The sequence below is a fragment of the Schistocerca americana genome, chromosome 2 (assembly GCF_021461395.2).
Source record: "Schistocerca americana isolate TAMUIC-IGC-003095 chromosome 2, iqSchAmer2.1, whole genome shotgun sequence".
Classification (NCBI taxonomy): domain Eukaryota; kingdom Metazoa; phylum Arthropoda; class Insecta; order Orthoptera; family Acrididae; genus Schistocerca; species Schistocerca americana.
The window spans coordinates 641,024,878-641,048,001 of record NC_060120.1 but is presented as its reverse complement, the minus strand read 5'-3'; the positions used below and the strand labels follow the sequence as shown (position 1 = coordinate 641,048,001).

The 23,124-nt window shown below is 47.7% G+C and overlaps 18 non-coding genes across 18 annotated transcripts; all 18 read right to left on the bottom strand.

The window, feature by feature from the left end:
* Positions 1-211: 211 nt before the first annotated feature.
* On the bottom strand, positions 212-293 carry Trnas-gcu. Its single transcript has one exon. It is a non-coding gene; the product is annotated as a tRNA-Ser (tRNA).
* An 838-nt stretch (positions 294-1,131) lies between these two features.
* Trnas-gcu lies at positions 1,132-1,213 on the bottom strand. The gene has a single exon. It is a non-coding gene; the product is annotated as a tRNA-Ser (tRNA).
* Positions 1,214-2,051: 838 nt separating this feature from the next.
* Positions 2,052-2,133, bottom strand: Trnas-gcu. The gene has a single exon. It is a non-coding gene; the product is annotated as a tRNA-Ser (tRNA).
* Positions 2,134-2,971: 838 nt separating this feature from the next.
* Positions 2,972-3,053, bottom strand: Trnas-gcu. Its single transcript has one exon. It is a non-coding gene; the product is annotated as a tRNA-Ser (tRNA).
* Positions 3,054-3,891: 838 nt separating this feature from the next.
* On the bottom strand, positions 3,892-3,973 carry Trnas-gcu. The gene has a single exon. It is a non-coding gene; the product is annotated as a tRNA-Ser (tRNA).
* An 838-nt stretch (positions 3,974-4,811) lies between these two features.
* On the bottom strand, positions 4,812-4,893 carry Trnas-gcu. The gene has a single exon. It is a non-coding gene; the product is annotated as a tRNA-Ser (tRNA).
* Positions 4,894-5,731: 838 nt separating this feature from the next.
* On the bottom strand, positions 5,732-5,813 carry Trnas-gcu. The gene has a single exon. It is a non-coding gene; the product is annotated as a tRNA-Ser (tRNA).
* Positions 5,814-6,651: 838 nt separating this feature from the next.
* Trnas-gcu lies at positions 6,652-6,733 on the bottom strand. The gene has a single exon. It is a non-coding gene; the product is annotated as a tRNA-Ser (tRNA).
* Positions 6,734-7,571: 838 nt separating this feature from the next.
* On the bottom strand, positions 7,572-7,653 carry Trnas-gcu. The gene has a single exon. It is a non-coding gene; the product is annotated as a tRNA-Ser (tRNA).
* An 838-nt stretch (positions 7,654-8,491) lies between these two features.
* On the bottom strand, positions 8,492-8,573 carry Trnas-gcu. Its single transcript has one exon. It is a non-coding gene; the product is annotated as a tRNA-Ser (tRNA).
* Positions 8,574-9,411: 838 nt separating this feature from the next.
* On the bottom strand, positions 9,412-9,493 carry Trnas-gcu. The gene has a single exon. It is a non-coding gene; the product is annotated as a tRNA-Ser (tRNA).
* An 838-nt stretch (positions 9,494-10,331) lies between these two features.
* Trnas-gcu lies at positions 10,332-10,413 on the bottom strand. The gene has a single exon. It is a non-coding gene; the product is annotated as a tRNA-Ser (tRNA).
* An 838-nt stretch (positions 10,414-11,251) lies between these two features.
* Trnas-gcu lies at positions 11,252-11,333 on the bottom strand. Its single transcript has one exon. It is a non-coding gene; the product is annotated as a tRNA-Ser (tRNA).
* An 838-nt stretch (positions 11,334-12,171) lies between these two features.
* On the bottom strand, positions 12,172-12,253 carry Trnas-gcu. The gene has a single exon. It is a non-coding gene; the product is annotated as a tRNA-Ser (tRNA).
* Positions 12,254-13,091: 838 nt separating this feature from the next.
* On the bottom strand, positions 13,092-13,173 carry Trnas-gcu. Its single transcript has one exon. It is a non-coding gene; the product is annotated as a tRNA-Ser (tRNA).
* An 838-nt stretch (positions 13,174-14,011) lies between these two features.
* On the bottom strand, positions 14,012-14,093 carry Trnas-gcu. Its single transcript has one exon. It is a non-coding gene; the product is annotated as a tRNA-Ser (tRNA).
* Positions 14,094-14,931: 838 nt separating this feature from the next.
* Positions 14,932-15,013, bottom strand: Trnas-gcu. Its single transcript has one exon. It is a non-coding gene; the product is annotated as a tRNA-Ser (tRNA).
* Positions 15,014-15,851: 838 nt separating this feature from the next.
* On the bottom strand, positions 15,852-15,933 carry Trnas-gcu. Its single transcript has one exon. It is a non-coding gene; the product is annotated as a tRNA-Ser (tRNA).
* Between the last annotated feature and the right edge of the window lie 7,191 nt (positions 15,934-23,124).

Genomic DNA, 23,124 nt, shown 5'->3' with positions numbered 1-23,124 from the left:
AACCGAAATTTGATTGGTTTATAGATCTCGAAATGATGTTTAATTCGAAGGGCATACGCTATGGAATGTTGTGCGCTTTCATCTGGTACGCAGTTTTGTCTCGTATTTCATACACACTCTATCTGCCACGTACACGCGCCGTTGTTACTACTGTGTGGCGTTTTGCACGGAGAGGGAGTGACCGCAAACGAGTGCCTTACGTAAAATTCTTCGACGAGGATGGGATTCGAACCCACGCGTGCAGAGCACATTGGATTAGCAGTCCAACGCCTTAACCACTCGGCCACCTCGTCTGCTGCAACTGCAGCTGTGTCTTTGGCGAGTGCTTGCCGAAGGAAGACATTTGTCGATTCGAAAACGCATTCAAAACATCGTACTGGGCCGCTGTTAACGTCTAATGCCATGCAGCAGTGCAGCCGACCAAGCTCCCACTCGCGAATCGTTTAATGACAGCATCCGTCCACGTCGATATCCGATCGGGGCAAAATCACCGACCCACTTATTTACTGCAGGAATAAGCATTGTATCGACATGTAGTGTCGTCTAATGCAATGAGAAAGGTGTTGTGCATACTTTTCCACGACTTACTGCAACGAAACGTACAGCTCGATACGCTACACTGATATTGCTAGCTAGGTTTTGACGTTCCCCGTAGCCCAAGATTGTCCTGCTGTTTGCGATGGAGCTTGGTGTTTGGGCGGCCACTGGCGACGGATGTCTGCAAAGTCAAGTCTCTCCAGTAGGCCCTGTCAAATCGCTTCTGTAGATGGCGGCCTGGCTTTAAACAAACTGTCGGAAGGCGACAGTTGTGCTACAGATGGATTATTATAGGCTTGATACGTTAAAATGACTGCGACAGGTATGCACTTAAATATAAATAACAACTCGTCGTTCGCAAATACCAACATACTCTTTGCTGGAACCGAAATTTGATTGGTTTATAGATCTCGAAATGATGTTTAATTCGAAGGGCATACGCTATGGAATGTTGTGCGCTTTCATCTGGTACGCAGTTTTGTCTCGTATTTCATACACACTCTATCTGCCACGTACACGCGCCGTTGTTACTACTGTGTGGCGTTTTGCACGGAGAGGGAGTGACCGCAAACGAGTGCCTTACGTAAAATTCTTCGACGAGGATGGGATTCGAACCCACGCGTGCAGAGCACATTGGATTAGCAGTCCAACGCCTTAACCACTCGGCCACCTCGTCTGCTGCAACTGCAGCTGTGTCTTTGGCGAGTGCTTGCCGAAGGAAGACATTTGTCGATTCGAAAACGCATTCAAAACATCGTACTGGGCCGCTGTTAACGTCTAATGCCATGCAGCAGTGCAGCCGACCAAGCTCCCACTCGCGAATCGTTTAATGACAGCATCCGTCCACGTCGATATCCGATCGGGGCAAAATCACCGACCCACTTATTTACTGCAGGAATAAGCATTGTATCGACATGTAGTGTCGTCTAATGCAATGAGAAAGGTGTTGTGCATACTTTTCCACGACTTACTGCAACGAAACGTACAGCTCGATACGCTACACTGATATTGCTAGCTAGGTTTTGACGTTCCCCGTAGCCCAAGATTGTCCTGCTGTTTGCGATGGAGCTTGGTGTTTGGGCGGCCACTGGCGACGGATGTCTGCAAAGTCAAGTCTCTCCAGTAGGCCCTGTCAAATCGCTTCTGTAGATGGCGGCCTGGCTTTAAACAAACTGTCGGAAGGCGACAGTTGTGCTACAGATGGATTATTATAGGCTTGATACGTTAAAATGACTGCGACAGGTATGCACTTAAATATAAATAACAAATCGTCGTTCGCAAATACCAACATACTCTTTGCTGGAACCGAAATTTGATTGGTTTATAGATCTCGAAATGATGTTTAATTCGAAGGGCATACGCTATGGAATGTTGTGCGCTTTCATCTGGTACGCAGTTTTGTCTCGTATTTCATACACACTCTATCTGCCACGTACACGCGCCGTTGTTACTACTGTGTGGCGTTTTGCACGGAGAGGGAGTGACCGCAAACGAGTGCCTTACGTAAAATTCTTCGACGAGGATGGGATTCGAACCCACGCGTGCAGAGCACATTGGATTAGCAGTCCAACGCCTTAACCACTCGGCCACCTCGTCTGCTGCAACTGCAGCTGTGTCTTTGGCGAGTGCTTGCCGAAGGAAGACATTTGTCGATTCGAAAACGCATTCAAAACATCGTACTGGGCCGCTGTTAACGTCTAATGCCATGCAGCAGTGCAGCCGACCAAGCTCCCACTCGCGAATCGTTTAATGACAGCATCCGTCCACGTCGATATCCGATCGGGGCAAAATCACCGACCCACTTATTTACTGCAGGAATAAGCATTGTATCGACATGTAGTGTCGTCTAATGCAATGAGAAAGGTGTTGTGCATACTTTTCCACGACTTACTGCAACGAAACGTACAGCTCGATACGCTACACTGATATTGCTAGCTAGGTTTTGACGTTCCCCGTAGCCCAAGATTGTCCTGCTGTTTGCGATGGAGCTTGGTGTTTGGGCGGCCACTGGCGACGGATGTCTGCAAAGTCAAGTCTCTCCAGTAGGCCCTGTCAAATCGCTTCTGTAGATGGCGGCCTGGCTTTAAACAAACTGTCGGAAGGCGACAGTTGTGCTACAGATGGATTATTATAGGCTTGATACGTTAAAATGACTGCGACAGGTATGCACTTAAATATAAATAACAACTCGTCGTTCGCAAATACCAACATACTCTTTGCTGGAACCGAAATTTGATTGGTTTATAGATCTCGAAATGATGTTTAATTCGAAGGGCATACGCTATGGAATGTTGTGCGCTTTCATCTGGTACGCAGTTTTGTCTCGTATTTCATACACACTCTATCTGCCACGTACACGCGCCGTTGTTACTACTGTGTGGCGTTTTGCACGGAGAGGGAGTGACCGCAAACGAGTGCCTTACGTAAAATTCTTCGACGAGGATGGGATTCGAACCCACGCGTGCAGAGCACATTGGATTAGCAGTCCAACGCCTTAACCACTCGGCCACCTCGTCTGCTGCAACTGCAGCTGTGTCTTTGGCGAGTGCTTGCCGAAGGAAGACATTTGTCGATTCGAAAACGCATTCAAAACATCGTACTGGGCCGCTGTTAACGTCTAATGCCATGCAGCAGTGCAGCCGACCAAGCTCCCACTCGCGAATCGTTTAATGACAGCATCCGTCCACGTCGATATCCGATCGGGGCAAAATCACCGACCCACTTATTTACTGCAGGAATAAGCATTGTATCGACATGTAGTGTCGTCTAATGCAATGAGAAAGGTGCTGTGCATACTTTTCCACGACTTACTGCAACGAAACGTACAGCTCGATACGCTACACTGATATTGCTAGCTAGGTTTTGACGTTCCCCCTAGCCCAAGATTGTCCTGCTGTTTGCGATGGAGCTTGGTGTTTGGGCGGCCACTGGCGACGGATGTCTGCAAAGTCAAGTCTCTCCAGTAGGCCCTGTCAAATCGCTTCTGTAGATGGCGGCCTGGCTTTAAACAAACTGTCGGAAGGCGACAGTTGTGCTACAGATGGATTATTATAGGCTTGATACGTTAAAATGACTGCGACAGGTATGCACTTAAATATAAATAACAACTCGTCGTTCGCAAATACCAACATACTCATTGCTGGAACCGAAATTTGATTGGTTTATAGATCTCGAAATGATGTTTAATTCGAAGGGCATACGCTATGGAATGTTGTGCGCTTTCATCTGGTACGCAGTTTTGTCTCGTATTTCATACACACTCTATCTGCCACGTACACGCGCCGTTGTTACTACTGTGTGGCGTTTTGCACGGAGAGGGAGTGACCGCAAACGAGTGCCTTACGTAAAATTCTTCGACGAGGATGGGATTCGAACCCACGCGTGCAGAGCACATTGGATTAGCAGTCCAACGCCTTAACCACTCGGCCACCTCGTCTGCTGCAACTGCAGCTGTGTCTTTGGCGAGTGCTTGCCGAAGGAAGACATTTGTCGATTCGAAAACGCATTCAAAACATCGTACTGGGCCGCTGTTAACGTCTAATGCCATGCAGCAGTGCAGCCGACCAAGCTCCCACTCGCGAATCGTTTAATGACAGCATCCGTCCACGTCGATATCCGATCGGGGCAAAATCACCGACCCACTTATTTACTGCAGGAATAAGCCTTGTATCGACATGTAGTGTCGTCTAATGCAATGAGAAAGGTGTTGTGCATACTTTTCCACGACTTACTGCAACGAAACGTACAGCTCGATACGCTACACTGATATTGCTAGCTAGGTTTTGACGTTCCCCGTAGCCCAAGATTGTCCTGCTGTTTGCGATGGAGCTTGGTGTTTGGGCGGCCACTGGCGACGGATGTCTGCAAAGTCAAGTCTCTCCAGTAGGCCCTGTCAAATCGCTTCTGTAGATGGCGGCCTGGCTTTAAACAAACTGTCGGAAGGCGACAGTTGTGCTACAGATGGATTATTATAGGCTTGATACGTTAAAATGACTGCGACAGGTATGCACTTAAATATAAATAACAAATCGTCGTTCGCAAATACCAACATACTCTTTGCTGGAACCGAAATTTGATTGGTTTATAGATCTCGAAATGATGTTTAATTCGAAGGGCATACGCTATGGAATGTTGTGCGCTTTCATCTGGTACGCAGTTTTGTCTCGTATTTCATACACACTCTATCTGCCACGTACACGCGCCGTTGTTACTACTGTGTGGCGTTTTGCACGGAGAGGGAGTGACCGCAAACGAGTGCCTTACGTAAAATTCTTCGACGAGGATGGGATTCGAACCCACGCGTGCAGAGCACATTGGATTAGCAGTCCAACGCCTTAACCACTCGGCCACCTCGTCTGCTGCAACTGCAGCTGTGTCTTTGGCGAGTGCTTGCCGAAGGAAGACATTTGTCGATTCGAAAACGCATTCAAAACATCGTACTGGGCCGCTGTTAACGTCTAATGCCATGCAGCAGTGCAGCCGACCAAGCTCCCACTCGCGAATCGTTTAATGACAGCATCCGTCCACGTCGATATCCGATCGGGGCAAAATCACCGACCCACTTATTTACTGCAGGAATAAGCATTGTATCGACATGTAGTGTCGTCTAATGCAATGAGAAAGGTGCTGTGCATACTTTTCCACGACTTACTGCAACGAAACGTACAGCTCGATACGCTACACTGATATTGCTAGCTAGGTTTTGACGTTCCCCCTAGCCCAAGATTGTCCTGCTGTTTGCGATGGAGCTTGGTGTTTGGGCGGCCACTGGCGACGGATGTCTGCAAAGTCAAGTCTCTCCAGTAGGCCCTGTCAAATCGCTTCTGTAGATGGCGGCCTGGCTTTAAACAAACTGTCGGAAGGCGACAGTTGTGCTACAGATGGATTATTATAGGCTTGATACGTTAAAATGACTGCGACAGGTATGCACTTAAATATAAATAACAACTCGTCGTTCGCAAATACCAACATACTCATTGCTGGAACCGAAATTTGATTGGTTTATAGATCTCGAAATGATGTTTAATTCGAAGGGCATACGCTATGGAATGTTGTGCGCTTTCATCTGGTACGCAGTTTTGTCTCGTATTTCATACACACTCTATCTGCCACGTACACGCGCCGTTGTTACTACTGTGTGGCGTTTTGCACGGAGAGGGAGTGACCGCAAACGAGTGCCTTACGTAAAATTCTTCGACGAGGATGGGATTCGAACCCACGCGTGCAGAGCACATTGGATTAGCAGTCCAACGCCTTAACCACTCGGCCACCTCGTCTGCTGCAACTGCAGCTGTGTCTTTGGCGAGTGCTTGCCGAAGGAAGACATTTGTCGATTCGAAAACGCATTCAAAACATCGTACTGGGCCGCTGTTAACGTCTAATGCCATGCAGCAGTGCAGCCGACCAAGCTCCCACTCGCGAATCGTTTAATGACAGCATCCGTCCACGTCGATATCCGATCGGGGCAAAATCACCGACCCACTTATTTACTGCAGGAATAAGCCTTGTATCGACATGTAGTGTCGTCTAATGCAATGAGAAAGGTGTTGTGCATACTTTTCCACGACTTACTGCAACGAAACGTACAGCTCGATACGCTACACTGATATTGCTAGCTAGGTTTTGACGTTCCCCGTAGCCCAAGATTGTCCTGCTGTTTGCGATGGAGCTTGGTGTTTGGGCGGCCACTGGCGACGGATGTCTGCAAAGTCAAGTCTCTCCAGTAGGCCCTGTCAAATCGCTTCTGTAGATGGCGGCCTGGCTTTAAACAAACTGTCGGAAGGCGACAGTTGTGCTACAGATGGAATATTATAGGCTTGATACGTTAAAATGACTGCGACAGGTATGCACTTAAATATAAATAACAACTCGTCGTTCGCAAATACCAACATACTCTTTGCTGGAACCGAAATTTGATTGGTTTATAGATCTCGAAATGATGTTTAATTCGAAGGGCATACGCTATGGAATGTTGTGCGCTTTCATCTGGTACGCAGTTTTGTCTCGTATTTCATACACACTCTATCTGCCACGTACACGCGCCGTTGTTACTACTGTGTGGCGTTTTGCACGGAGAGGGAGTGACCGCAAACGAGTGCCTTACGTAAAATTCTTCGACGAGGATGGGATTCGAACCCACGCGTGCAGAGCACATTGGATTAGCAGTCCAACGCCTTAACCACTCGGCCACCTCGTCTGCTGCAACTGCAGCTGTGTCTTTGGCGAGTGCTTGCCGAAGGAAGACATTTGTCGATTCGAAAACGCATTCAAAACATCGTACTGGGCCGCTGTTAACGTCTAATGCCATGCAGCAGTGCAGCCGACCAAGCTCCCACTCGCGAATCGTTTAATGACAGCATCCGTCCACGTCGATATCCGATCGGGGCAAAATCACCGACCCACTTATTTACTGCAGGAATAAGCATTGTATCGACATGTAGTGTCGTCTAATGCAATGAGAAAGGTGTTGTGCATACTTTTCCACGACTTACTGCAACGAAACGTACAGCTCGATACGCTACACTGATATTGCTAGCTAGGTTTTGACGTTCCCCGTAGCCCAAGATTGTCCTGCTGTTTGCGATGGAGCTTGGTGTTTGGGCGGCCACTGGCGACGGATGTCTGCAAAGTCAAGTCTCTCCAGTAGGCCCTGTCAAATCGCTTCTGTAGATGGCGGCCTGGCTTTAAACAAACTGTCGGAAGGCGACAGTTGTGCTACAGATGGATTATTATAGGCTTGATACGTTAAAATGACTGCGACAGGTATGCACTTAAATATAAATAACAACTCGTCGTTCGCAAATACCAACATACTCTTTGCTGGAACCGAAATTTGATTGGTTTATAGATCTCGAAATGATGTTTAATTCGAAGGGCATACGCTATGGAATGTTGTGCGCTTTCATCTGGTACGCAGTTTTGTCTCGTATTTCATACACACTCTATCTGCCACGTACACGCGCCGTTGTTACTACTGTGTGGCGTTTTGCACGGAGAGGGAGTGACCGCAAACGAGTGCCTTACGTAAAATTCTTCGACGAGGATGGGATTCGAACCCACGCGTGCAGAGCACATTGGATTAGCAGTCCAACGCCTTAACCACTCGGCCACCTCGTCTGCTGCAACTGCAGCTGTGTCTTTGGCGAGTGCTTGCCGAAGGAAGACATTTGTCGATTCGAAAACGCATTCAAAACATCGTACTGGGCCGCTGTTAACGTCTAATGCCATGCAGCAGTGCAGCCGACCAAGCTCCCACTCGCGAATCGTTTAATGACAGCATCCGTCCACGTCGATATCCGATCGGGGCAAAATCACCGACCCACTTATTTACTGCAGGAATAAGCATTGTATCGACATGTAGTGTCGTCTAATGCAATGAGAAAGGTGTTGTGCATACTTTTCCACGACTTACTGCAACGAAACGTACAGCTCGATACGCTACACTGATATTGCTAGCTAGGTTTTGACGTTCCCCGTAGCCCAAGATTGTCCTGCTGTTTGCGATGGAGCTTGGTGTTTGGGCGGCCGCTGGCGACGGATGTCTGCAAAGTCAAGTCTCTCCAGTAGGCCCTGTCAAATCGCTTCTGTAGATGGCGGCCTGGCTTTAAACAAACTGTCGGAAGGCGACAGTTGTGCTACAGATGGAATATTATAGGCTTGATACGTTAAAATGACTGCGACAGGTATGCACTTAAATATAAATAACAACTCGTCGTTCGCAAATACCAACATACTCTTTGCTGGAACCGAAATTTGATTGGTTTATAGATCTCGAAATGATGTTTAATTCGAAGGGCATACGCTATGGAATGTTGTGCGCTTTCATCTGGTACGCAGTTTTGTCTCGTATTTCATACACACTCTATCTGCCACGTACACGCGCCGTTGTTACTACTGTGTGGCGTTTTGCACGGAGAGGGAGTGACCGCAAACGAGTGCCTTACGTAAAATTCTTCGACGAGGATGGGATTCGAACCCACGCGTGCAGAGCACATTGGATTAGCAGTCCAACGCCTTAACCACTCGGCCACCTCGTCTGCTGCAACTGCAGCTGTGTCTTTGGCGAGTGCTTGCCGAAGGAAGACATTTGTCGATTCGAAAACGCATTCAAAACATCGTACTGGGCCGCTGTTAACGTCTAATGCCATGCAGCAGTGCAGCCGACCAAGCTCCCACTCGCGAATCGTTTAATGACAGCATCCGTCCACGTCGATATCCGATCGGGGCAAAATCACCGACCCACTTATTTACTGCAGGAATAAGCATTGTATCGACATGTAGTGTCGTCTAATGCAATGAGAAAGGTGTTGTGCATACTTTTCCACGACTTACTGCAACGAAACGTACAGCTCGATACGCTACACTGATATTGCTAGCTAGGTTTTGACGTTCCCCGTAGCCCAAGATTGTCCTGCTGTTTGCGATGGAGCTTGGTGTTTGGGCGGCCACTGGCGACGGATGTCTGCAAAGTCAAGTCTCTCCAGTAGGCCCTGTCAAATCGCTTCTGTAGATGGCGGCCTGGCTTTAAACAAACTGTCGGAAGGCGACAGTTGTGCTACAGATGGATTATTATAGGCTTGATACGTTAAAATGACTGCGACAGGTATGCACTTAAATATAAATAACAAATCGTCGTTCGCAAATACCAACATACTCTTTGCTGGAACCGAAATTTGATTGGTTTATAGATCTCGAAATGATGTTTAATTCGAAGGGCATACGCTATGGAATGTTGTGCGCTTTCATCTGGTACGCAGTTTTGTCTCGTATTTCATACACACTCTATCTGCCACGTACACGCGCCGTTGTTACTACTGTGTGGCGTTTTGCACGGAGAGGGAGTGACCGCAAACGAGTGCCTTACGTAAAATTCTTCGACGAGGATGGGATTCGAACCCACGCGTGCAGAGCACATTGGATTAGCAGTCCAACGCCTTAACCACTCGGCCACCTCGTCTGCTGCAACTGCAGCTGTGTCTTTGGCGAGTGCTTGCCGAAGGAAGACATTTGTCGATTCGAAAACGCATTCAAAACATCGTACTGGGCCGCTGTTAACGTCTAATGCCATGCAGCAGTGCAGTCGACCAAGCTCCCACTCGCGAATCGTTTAATGACAGCATCCGTCCACGTCGATATCCGATCGGGGCAAAATCACCGACCCACTTATTTACTGCAGGAATAAGCATTGTATCGACATGTAGTGTCGTCTAATGCAATGAGAAAGGTGTTGTGCATACTTTTCCACGACTTACTGCAACGAAACGTACAGCTCGATACGCTACACTGATATTGCTAGCTAGGTTTTGACGTTCCCCGTAGCCCAAGATTGTCCTGCTGTTTGCGATGGAGCTTGGTGTTTGGGCGGCCACTGGCGACGGATGTCTGCAAAGTCAAGTCTCTCCAGTAGGCCCTGTCAAATCGCTTCTGTAGATGGCGGCCTGGCTTTAAACAAACTGTCGGAAGGCGACAGTTGTGCTACAGATGGATTATTATAGGCTTGATACGTTAAAATGACTGCGACAGGTATGCACTTAAATATAAATAACAACTCGTCGTTCGCAAATACCAACATACTCTTTGCTGGAACCGAAATTTGATTGGTTTATAGATCTCGAAATGATGTTTAATTCGAAGGGCATACGCTATGGAATGTTGTGCGCTTTCATCTGGTACGCAGTTTTGTCTCGTATTTCATACACACTCTATCTGCCACGTACACGCGCCGTTGTTACTACTGTGTGGCGTTTTGCACGGAGAGGGAGTGACCGCAAACGAGTGCCTTACGTAAAATTCTTCGACGAGGATGGGATTCGAACCCACGCGTGCAGAGCACATTGGATTAGCAGTCCAACGCCTTAACCACTCGGCCACCTCGTCTGCTGCAACTGCAGCTGTGTCTTTGGCGAGTGCTTGCCGAAGGAAGACATTTGTCGATTCGAAAACGCATTCAAAACATCGTACTGGGCCGCTGTTAACGTCTAATGCCATGCAGCAGTGCAGCCGACCAAGCTCCCACTCGCGAATCGTTTAATGACAGCATCCGTCCACGTCGATATCCGATCGGGGCAAAATCACCGACCCACTTATTTACTGCAGGAATAAGCATTGTATCGACATGTAGTGTCGTCTAATGCAATGAGAAAGGTGCTGTGCATACTTTTCCACGACTTACTGCAACGAAACGTACAGCTCGATACGCTACACTGATATTGCTAGCTAGGTTTTGACGTTCCCCCTAGCCCAAGATTGTCCTGCTGTTTGCGATGGAGCTTGGTGTTTGGGCGGCCACTGGCGACGGATGTCTGCAAAGTCAAGTCTCTCCAGTAGGCCCTGTCAAATCGCTTCTGTAGATGGCGGCCTGGCTTTAAACAAACTGTCGGAAGGCGACAGTTGTGCTACAGATGGATTATTATAGGCTTGCTACGTTAAAATGACTGCGACAGGTATGCACTTAAATATAAATAACAACTCGTCGTTCGCAAATACCAACATACTCTTTGCTGGAACCGAAATTTGATTGGTTTATAGATCTCGAAATGATGTTTAATTCGAAGGGCATACGCTATGGAATGTTGTGCGCTTTCATCTGGTACGCAGTTTTGTCTCGTATTTCATACACACTCTATCTGCCACGTACACGCGCCGTTGTTACTACTGTGTGGCGTTTTGCACGGAGAGGGAGTGACCGCAAACGAGTGCCTTACGTAAAATTCTTCGACGAGGATGGGATTCGAACCCACGCGTGCAGAGCACATTGGATTAGCAGTCCAACGCCTTAACCACTCGGCCACCTCGTCTGCTGCAACTGCAGCTGTGTCTTTGGCGAGTGCTTGGCGAAGGAAGACATTTGTCGATTCGAAAACGCATTCAAAACATCGTACTGGGCCGCTGTTAACGTCTAATGCCATGCAGCAGTGCAGCCGACCAAGCTCCCACTCGCGAATCGTTTAATGACAGCATCCGTCCACGTCGATATCCGATCGGGGCAAAATCACCGACCCACTTATTTACTGCAGGAATAAGCCTTGTATCGACATGTAGTGTCGTCTAATGCAATGAGAAAGGTGTTGTGCATACTTTTCCACGACTTACTGCAACGAAACGTACAGCTCGATACGCTACACTGATATTGCTAGCTAGGTTTTGACGTTCCCCGTAGCCCAAGATTGTCCTGCTGTTTGCGATGGAGCTTGGTGTTTGGGCGGCCGCTGGCGACGGATGTCTGCAAAGTCAAGTCTCTCCAGTAGGCCCTGTCAAATCGCTTCTGTAGATGGCGGCCTGGCTTTAAACAAACTGTCGGAAGGCGACAGTTGTGCTACAGATGGAATATTATAGGCTTGATACGTTAAAATGACTGCGACAGGTATGCACTTAAATATAAATAACAACTCGTCGTTCGCAAATACCAACATACTCTTTGCTGGAACCGAAATTTGATTGGTTTATAGATCTCGAAATGATGTTTAATTCGAAGGGCATACGCTATGGAATGTTGTGCGCTTTCATCTGGTACGCAGTTTTGTCTCGTATTTCATACACACTCTATCTGCCACGTACACGCGCCGTTGTTACTACTGTGTGGCGTTTTGCACGGAGAGGGAGTGACCGCAAACGAGTGCCTTACGTAAAATTCTTCGACGAGGATGGGATTCGAACCCACGCGTGCAGAGCACATTGGATTAGCAGTCCAACGCCTTAACCACTCGGCCACCTCGTCTGCTGCAACTGCAGCTGTGTCTTTGGCGAGTGCTTGCCGAAGGAAGACATTTGTCGATTCGAAAACGCATTCAAAACATCGTACTGGGCCGCTGTTAACGTCTAATGCCATGCAGCAGTGCAGCCGACCAAGCTCCCACTCGCGAATCGTTTAATGACAGCATCCGTCCACGTCGATATCCGATCGGGGCAAAATCACCGACCCACTTATTTACTGCAGGAATAAGCATTGTATCGACATGTAGTGTCGTCTAATGCAATGAGAAAGGTGTTGTGCATACTTTTCCACGACTTACTGCAACGAAACGTACAGCTCGATACGCTACACTGATATTGCTAGCTAGGTTTTGACGTTCCCCGTAGCCCAAGATTGTCCTGCTGTTTGCGATGGAGCTTGGTGTTTGGGCGGCCACTGGCGACGGATGTCTGCAAAGTCAAGTCTCTCCAGTAGGCCCTGTCAAATCGCTTCTGTAGATGGCGGCCTGGCTTTAAACAAACTGTCGGAAGGCGACAGTTGTGCTACAGATGGATTATTATAGGCTTGATACGTTAAAATGACTGCGACAGGTATGCACTTAAATATAAATAACAACTCGTCGTTCGCAAATACCAACATACTCTTTGCTAGAACCGAAATTTGATTGGTTTATAGATCTCGAAATGATGTTTAATTCGAAGGGCATACGCTATGGAATGTTGTGCGCTTTCATCTGGTACGCAGTTTTGTCTCGTATTTCATACACACTCTATCTGCCACGTACACGCGCCGTTGTTACTACTGTGTGGCGTTTTGCACGGAGAGGGAGTGACCGCAAACGAGTGCCTTACGTAAAATTCTTCGACGAGGATGATATTCGAACCCACGCGTGCAGAGCACATTAGATTAGCAGTCCAACGCCTTAACCACTCGGCCACCTCGTCTGCTGCAACTGCAGCTGTGTCTTTGGCGAGTGCTTGCCGAAGGAAGACATTTGTCGATTCGAAAACGCATTCAAAACATCGTACTGGGCCGCTGTTAACGTCTAATGCCATGCAGCAGTGCAGCCGACCAAGCTCCCACTCGCGAATCGTTTAATGACAGCATCCGTCCACGTCGATATCCGATCGGGGCAAAATCACCGACCCACTTATTTACTGCAGGAATAAGCATTGTATCGACATGTAGTGTCGTCTAATGCAATGAGAAAGGTGTTGTGCATACTTTTCCACGACTTACTGCAACGAAACGTACAGCTCGATACGCTACACTGATATTGCTAGCTAGGTTTTGACGTTCCCCGTAGCCCAAGATTGTCCTGCTGTTTGCGATGGAGCTTGGTGTTTGGGCGGCCACTGGCGACGGATGTCTGCAAAGTCAAGTCTCTCCAGTAGGCCCTGTCAAATCGCTTCTGTAGATGGCGGCCTGGCTTTAAACAAACTGTCGGAAGGCGACAGTTGTGCTACTGATGGATTATTATAGGCTTGATACGTTAAAATGACTGCGACAGGTATGCACTTAAATATAAATAACAACTCGTCGTTCGCAAATACCAACATACTCTTTGCTAGAACCGAAATTTGATTGGTTTATAGATCTCGAAATGATGTTTAATTCGAAGGGCATACGCTATGGAATGTTGTGCGCTTTCATCTGGTACGCAGTTTTGTCTCGTATTTCATACACACTCTATCTGCCACGTACACGCGCCGTTGTTACTACTGTGTGGCGTTTTGCACGGAGAGGGAGTGACCGCAAACGAGTGCCTTACGTAAAATTCTTCGACGAGGATGGGATTCGAACCCACGCGTGCAGAGCACATTGGATTAGCAGTCCAACGCCTTAACCACTCGGCCACCTCGTCTGCTGCAACTGCAGCTGTGTCTTTGGCGAGTGCTTGCCGAAGGAAGACATTTGTCGATTCGAAAACGCATTCAAAACATCGTACTGGGCCGCTTTTAACGTCTAATGCCATGCAGCAGTGCAGCCGACCAAGCTCCCACTCGCGAATCGTTTAATGACAGCATCCGTCCACGTCGATATCCGATCGGGGCAAAATCACCGACCCACTTATTTACTGCAGGAATAAGCATTGTATCGACATGTAGTGTCGTCTAATGCAATGAGAAAGGTGTCGTGCATACTTTTCCACGACTTACTGCAACGAAACGTACAGCTCGATACGCTACACTGATATTGCTAGCTAGGTTTTGACGTTCCCCGTAGCCCAAGATTGTCCTGCTGTTTGCGATGGAGCTTGGTGTTTGGGCGGCCACTGGCGACGGATGTCTGCAAAGTCAAGTCTCTCCAGTAGGCCCTGTCAAATCGCTTCTGTAGATGGCGGCCTGGCTTTAAACAAACTGTCGGAAGGCGACAGTTGTGCTACAGATGGATTATTATAGGCTTGATACGTTAAAATGACTGCGACAGGTATGCACTTAAATATAAATAACAACTCGTCGTTCGCAAATACCAACATACTCTTTGCTGGAACCGAAATTTGATTGGTTTATAGATCTCGAAATGATGTTTAATTCGAAGGGCATACGCTATGGAATGTTGTGCGCTTTCATCTGGTACGCAGTTTTGTCTCGTATTTCATACACACTCTATCTGCCACGTACACGCGCCGTTGTTACTACTGTGTGGCGTTTTGCACGGAGAGGGAGTGACCGCAAACGAGTGCCTTACGTAAAATTCTTCGACGAGGATGGGATTCGAACCCACGCGTGCAGAGCACATTGGATTAGCAGTCCAACGCCTTAACCACTCGGCCACCTCGTCTGCTGCAACTGCAGCTGTGTCTTTGGCGAGTGCTTGCCGAAGGAAGACATTTGTCGATTCGAAAACGCATTCAAAACATCGTACTGGGCCGCTGTTAACGTCTAATGCCATGCAGCAGTGCAGCCGACCAAGCTCCCACTCGCGAATCGTTTAATGACAGCATCCGTCCACGTCGATATCCGATCGGGGCAAAATCACCGACCCACTTATTTACTGCAGGAATAAGCATTGTATCGACATGTAGTGTCGTCTAATGCAATGAGAAAGGTGTTGTGCATACTTTTCCACGACTTACTGCAACGAAACGTACAGCTCGATACGCTACACTGATATTGCTAGCTAGGTTTTGACGTTCCCCGTAGCCCAAGATTGTCCTGCTGTTTGCGATGGAGCTTGGTGTTTGGGCGGCCACTGGCGACGGATGTCTGCAAAGTCAAGTCTCTCCAGTAGGCCCTGTCAAATCGCTTCTGTAGATGGCGGCCTGGCTTTAAACAAACTGTCGGAAGGCGACAGTTGTGCTACAGATGGATTATTATAGGCTTGATACGTTAAAATGACTGCGACAGGTATGCACTTAAATATAAATAACAACTCGTCGTTCGCAAATACCAACATACTCTTTGCTGGAACCGAAATTTGATTGGTTTATAGATCTCGAAATGATGTTTAATTCGAAGGGCATACGCTATGGAATGTTGTGCGCTTTCATCTGGTACGCAGTTTTGTCTCGTATTTCATACACACTCTATCTGCCACGTACACGCGCCGTTGTTACTACTGTGTGGCGTTTTGCACGGAGAGGGAGTGACCGCAAACGAGTGCCTTACGTAAAATTCTTCGACGAGGATGGGATTCGAACCCACGCGTGCAGAGCACATTGGATTAGCAGTCCAACGCCTTAACCACTCGGCCACCTCGTCTGCTGCAACTGCAGCTGTGTCTTTGGCGAGTGCTTGCCGAAGGAAGACATTTGTCGATTCGAAAACGCATTCAAAACATCGTACTGGGCCGCTGTTAACGTCTAATGCCATGCAGCAGTGCAGCCGACCAAGCTCCCACTCGCGAATCGTTTAATGACAGCATCCGTCCACGTCGATATCCGATCGGGGCAAAATCACCGACCCACTTATTTACTGCAGGAATAAGCATTGTATCGACATGTAGTGTCGTCTAATGCAATGAGAAAGGTGTTGTGCATACTTTTCCACGACTTACTGCAACGAAACGTACAGCTCGATACGCTACACTGATATTGCTAGCTAGGTTTTGACGTTCCCCGTAGCCCAAGATTGTCCTGCTGTTTGCGATGGAGCTTGGTGTTTGGGCGGCCACTGGCGACGGATGTCTGCAAAGTCAAGTCTCTCCAGTAGGCCCTGTCAAATCGCTTCTGTAGATGGCGGCCTGGCTTTAAACAAACTGTCGGAAGGCGACAGTTGTGCTACAGATGGATTATTATAGGCTTGATACGTTAAAATGACTGCGACAGGTATGCACTTAAATATAAATAACAACTCGTCGTTCGCAAATACCAACATACTCTTTGCTGGAACCGAAATTTGATTGGTTTATAGATCTCGAAATGATGTTTAATTCGAAGGGCATACGCTATGGAATGTTGTGCGCTTTCATCTGGTACGCAGTTTTGTCTCGTATTTCATACACACTCTATCTGCCACGTACACGCGCCGTTGTTACTACTGTGTGGCGTTTTGCACGGAGAGGGAGTGACCGCAAACGAGTGCCTTACGTAAAATTCTTCGACGAGGATGGGATTCGAACCCACGCGTGCAGAGCACATTGGATTAGCAGTCCAACGCCTTAACCACTTTTTTTTTTTTTCTTGTTTTTTTTTTTTCTTTTTTTTTTTTTTTTTTTTTTTTTTTTTTTTTTTTTTTTTTTTTTTTTTTTCGGGCCTCCATCCACCCCTTCTAGCCCGTCCTCACGCTCGCCAAAAGTGCCTTCATCGGCTCGACTTCTCCGCCATGAGCAAAAATCTCCGTTGAAATAAAAAATTAATCACGAAACAAATGGATTCTCTTCAGTATCGATGTGGTTATTTGGTTTACCAATATATGTGATGTGGAAAATGAAGCAAATGAAATCTTCTGCAGGAATGTTAGAAAACTCATCACTTTCCGAGGGAGACTGAATGTATGAAAATAAACTTGGTGATGCTGGAGTCTTCCACAGCAAGAAGGAACAACTCTTCTCTTCCTCTGACAGGAGAAGGCCAAACATAACATAAATACGTCTTCTTTTCAATAAACGAATCTTACTAATTGAATAAACAAGAAACGAATAATGCATAATTTGAATATTAGATCTACAAAATTCGACGGGGATCTCGTAGAACAGTCTCGCAGAGCTCTCGACAGGAGAGGCATCATCCCCCAAAGCGTCGCCACTGTCGGGGTGGTCCGTTTCATATTCGTGGCCGTTCGATCGCCGCATTCCGAATCCTAATTGCGACTATCATAGTCGTGAAAGGGCCATCCATCAGAGTTTTCGGACTGCGACGGCGCCCTGGAGGAATATCTCTCTACGTCAACGTTCGGAGGAGAAAGAAAGCATACTTTTCTCTATATTTGGCGATTCGTTGAAGTTTCTGGTGTTGAGTTATTAGGTATAGCCAATAGTCTTCTTTATTTTTTTCTGGCGCCGATAATATATAATACACCGTCTGACCTTGAAGCCAAGTGACTGCTCGTCGTTTTGCCGGAGGGTATGGAACGGCATCAGGAGTGAGGAGTCCAGCTGGAGTAATCATTCTAGGTGCAGTACGTAGCATACTTGAGAGCTTCCGTGCAAAGAGAAGCCAGATGTCCTTCACATTTTCGCATAGAAAGCGATGTTCGATGGTATCTAGGAGAGTACAGTGAACGCAGTTCGGAGTGTCTGCCAAGTGGATCATGTGTAGTTTTGAATTTGTCGGTATGATCCTATTGACCGCCATGTACCATGTAGACCGCACCTGCGATGGTAAGTGTGCGTCATGAATGTTTTCCCAGATCTTGGCCCAGTTGCAGTCTCTATACTTCACTTCTATTCTGTTGCGCGGCTTACTGTCCGTCAGGCAGCTGTAAAGTGCTTTGACCCTGTAAAGATCATTCTCAGGTATGTTGCTTTGAATATAGCTGTATTCGAGGAAAAAAGTACTAAAGTGGCAAAATGCAGTCGGGATGTGACTTACGTTTACCGGAGGCGTCATGCTGGCAGGTGCAATTTCATTGAGAAGGTGGGCCGTTAAGGAATTTGGTGATCGTTGCCATTGTTTATACATGTTGCTGATATATAATGCTTTCGCTTTGTAGTAAACATCTGTCAGATTTAGGCCGCCCTTTCCCAAGGGGAGCGTCAAAGTTGCAAATGGGACTTTGAAAATGTGTCCCCTACTGACAAAGTGTCCGAGCGCTGCAAGCATTCGTTGTGCGATGACCTTTGGTATTGGTAGGATTTGTGCGACATAATTCACTTTAGAAACAATGTAAGTATTGACTAAAAGCACTCTTTGTATGGCGTTGAGATTTCGCAAATGATGTTGCCGTATGCCGGCCCGAATTTGTGCCAATAATTTTCGATAATTAAGAGCAGACGTGCAGCGGATGGTGCGCGTGTATTCAATGCCGAGACATTTAAATGTTGTCATTCTTTTTAGTGATTGGCTATTGCCAAGTTCGAGTCCTCTACCAAGTTCCATAATGCCAGACTTTTTACAGTTGACTTTCGCTCCTGATGCGGCTGCATAAGTGGATATCAGCTGAAACGCGCGTTCCAAATCTTCATCTTTCGTCACCACGAAACTGACGTCATCCGCAAATGCCTGGCATACGGTCTTCTGGCCATGTATGCGTATTCCCGGAAGGTCTTGCGCCAGGGAGAACAGTAAGGGTTCAAGAGCAACTGCAAACAAGGCCATTGACATCGGGCAACCTTGTCGTACCGACCGAGCGATATTAATAGGTTTACTGAGTTGTCCGTTGAGACAGATCTTGGACGTACCATTTCGCAGCAGGAGTGTAACAGTGTCAATAACTTTCCGTGGAAAGTTCATTGCGGCCATCGCGCACAGAAGATATGAGTGACTGATTTTATCGAATGCTTTCTCAAAATCTAACGAGACTAGAGCGCATCGCATGTCGCAAGCGGCGGCTGTAGCTATGATATCTCTATATGCACTTAACGTCTGCTGTATGTTTCTAGAGTTCCCAACGCTCGTCTGGTAGGCCCCCGTGACAGTACTAAGTACCGTACTGAATCGCTGCATCATGACCCGCGCGAATATCTTATAATCGGTATTAAGTAACGTAAGCGGTCGGAGATTGTCGACTGTCTTTCCCGCTGGGGTTTTGGGTACCAATACCACTATGCCTTCACAGAATTCCCTTAAGATATCACTTCCAGCCTTTAAGATATCGTTACAGACCAAGGTCAACTTTGGAACTAAATGGTGACGAAAGGTTCGATAAAACTCAGCCGGTAATCCGTCGGGGCCAGGCGATTTATTCTGTGGGCTCCCTCGAATGGCGTCCTCTACTTCATCTTCAGTTATGACTGCAGCGAGGCCGTCTGCTTCTACCGTGGTCAATGTCGCAAAACGGCGTGCCAGAAGGACGTGCTGCGCCGCCATATCCACTGGGTGTTCCGTGAACTGTGCTGTGAAATGTTTGTAAATCTCGTCTCGTATGTCGCGCTGGTGGTTTAGGAGTCGGCCATCTGCAGTGTGCAGTTCTGTCAATATCTTTCTGCGCCCCCTTTTCTGTTCGCGAATAACATGGTACATTGATGTCGTTTCGTCCTGTACAGCGTTTTGCAGACGCGTCCTGACTTTACAGCCTTCCAATTGCTTCCGTTTAAGGGTTAGAATCGTAGCCTGTATTCTTTTAATATGCATACGATTTGCTATTACTGTTGCATCTTCTCGATATAAATCTCTCAAACACTGAAAGTAAAATTCCAGGGTTTGCTTCTGCCAGGCACATCGATCTCGGGAATAATTCTTCATCACTTTTGTTAAGGCGGGTTTCGCACATTTTACCCACCACGTAATGGCAGAATCGTACGCGGGAAACTTTCGTTCGCAGGCTGCCCACGTATTGCGGAAGACTGTGTGACACCCGGGTTCTGGTAAACACGCTACATTTAGTTTCCAGGGTCCCCTTGCCCTGTACGTCCCTTGTTTGGCTAAATTGACGGTACATATATATGCCACATATCTGTGAAGACAGTCGGCCATAGCTCAGCCTGCAAAACATGTTCCCTCATACTTGATAATGCGTAGATTCTATCGATGCGGCTAGCTGAGTGGCCAGTAACGTAAGTGAATCCGGGCCTGTCACCGTGTCGAAGCTCCCACGTGTCTATTAAATTCAACTCGTCAATGAGATTGCGAAGCTCGGCGGACGGATTAAAGTTCGGCGTCTGGTCTTTGGGACTGAGGACACAGTTAAAGTCACCAGCGAATATAAGTTGTTCCGAAGGTGGTGTAAAAAGTGGCACAATGTCATCTTTAAAAAACTCTGCTCTCTGTCGGCGTCTCCCAGAGCCGGATGGGGCGTAGAGATTGATAAATCTAGTAGTATCGACAGTAGTCGCTATACCTCTGCCAGACGCCAGGCGCTCGACATGTGACATCACTATCCCTTCCTTAGCCATGATCGCCGTTCCTGGATCAGTGCCATGTCCAGGATTAACGATGGCATTGTAGCCTGTGATACGGTCAAGGTTAATATTGGTCACTTCCTGCAGCATGATGAGATCAATATCAGCGGCATAGAGAAAATCTTGAAGATTTGTTAAGTTTAGTGGGCTACTGATCTTATTGATGTTCAATGTCGCAATTCGGTAAGCTTGCAAGGACGGCATGAGAACAGAGATCTAGGTGACAATAAGCCGAGTATGGATGTTAATGGCGAACATCCTCTAAAAGAAGTCTACGTCATTAGCCACTGTGCCGACGCCGGCGGTAGCCGTTTGTTGCTGGTGGGACACATCAGCTTGAGCTTCCGATAACGGACTATCTGTACGTCGCCGATCCTTTACGAAATCTTCTTCCCGACCACCCTCTTCCACGTCATCCGACCAATCACACACGAACCTGTCCGCTGGCAAACCGCAATCCGAGAGCTTGGATACGTCAGATACAGGGTTCTGATCCATTGCATCTGTTATCGCAGGGTCGCCTGAGGGTAATCGTCCGTGATCAGTGTCCGATTCGTCCGTCCGGGATTTTTTTGTCGTTTTGCTGGTTGCCGACGACGGTGGGTCAGTCTCTTCAGTCAGTTTCTGTCGTACGTGGTTCGCTTTTTCACGCAATATTGGCGCCTTTGCTTCTGCCCCTTGATGTGCTAGCCGGCGTTTCTCCTGTGATTTGGGAGACCGCGGGGGCTGGTGGCCAGCCACCTCGTTCGACTCCACCCGGTCCACGTCGGACTTGTCGTCTCGAACCGGAACGCCCGCCGGAATACTTTCGGTGTCCGGTTGGTGCCCCTGCTCCGAGTGAGTATCGCCCCCCTTTGAGGTGTGTGAAGAAGGAACAGTTGGGACGTCGTTCGTATCCATCGGCGTGACGCCTTCCTGCACTTCGCGCAGACTCTCTAGCGGAACATCGAAACTAGGGTCCGAGGTAACGTTAGCCCGGGCGGCGGCGACGTATGATATAGGCAACGTAGACGTCGGGCCCTGCTGCGCACGCTCACCGGCCGGTATTTGCGCCACGCGCCGTTGGACACATTGAGCACGGATATGTTCGGTGGAACCACAGCCCGCACAGGTTCTCGGCTGCCCATCATAAATCACAATGGCTCTGTAGCCACACACAGTGACGTAGGACGGAATGTGCTTCAACATATCAATCTTCACCTGCCGGACACCGTTTAACACCGGGAAAATGTGCATATTCGACCACTTTTCTGCCGTATTGCTGATGACCGTTCCATATTCCCTCAATTTGGCATTAATTTGATCAGCGGATATTTCAAAGGGTAATTCGAATATTCGAACAGTTCTGACTCCAAGACCGGCAAGCGAAACTCTGACATCACCAACATTGCCGTCAGAATGGTTAAACTTTAAAACTCCTCCACAAGATTGAATGACCTGCTCGCATTTCTCGGGTCTCAACAATTTTAGGTAGACTGTACTGCTGACGATAGAAAGGTGAATGCCAACCATATCATCAATAGTGATTTTCATAACGTCTCTAATAAATAACTCAACTTCAAAGGACTTCGGTCGTGCATAGTGCGGGTCAAAACTCAATTTCAATGTGTCTTTCCGTATAAGTTGATCCATTATAATCGATGGCAATTCATCACTCCACACTACAACAACGCAGCAAAGCGCACACTTACCAAACCGCACGCGACCGCCACAGGCGAGAGCGTAAACAACCTGCGTCCGACCGCCACGGCCGCTGCCGGCTGACTGCCGCCACTCGGCCACCTCGTCTGCTGCAACTGCAGCTGTGTCTTTGGCGAGTGCTTGCCGAAGGAAGACATTTGTCGATTCGAAAACGCATTCAAAACATCGTACTGGGCCGCTGTTAACGTCTAATGCCATGCAGCAGTGCAGCCGACCAAGCTCCCACTCGCGAATCGTTTAATGACAGCATCCGTCCACGTCGATATCCGATCGGGGCAAAATCACCGACCCACTTATTTACTGCAGGAATAAGCATTGTATCGACATGTAGTGTCGTCTAATGCAATGAGAAAGGTGTTGTGCATACTTTTCCACGACTTACTGCAACGAAACGTACAGCTCGATACGCTACACTGATATTGCTAGCTAGGTTTTGACGTTCCCCGTAGCCCAAGATTGTCCTGCTGTTTGCGATGGAGCTTGGTGTTTGGGCGGCCACTGGCGACGGATGTCTGCAAAGTCAAGTCTCTCCAGTAGGCCCTGTCAAATCGCTTCTGTAGATGGCGGCCTGGCTTTAAACAAACTGTCGGAAGGCGACAGTTGTGCTACAGATGGATTATTATAGGCTTGATACGTTAAAATGACTGCGACAGGTATGCACTTAAATATAAATAACAACTCGTCGTTCGCAAATACCAACATACTCTTTGCTAGAACCGAAATTTGATTGGTTTATAGATCTCGAAATGATG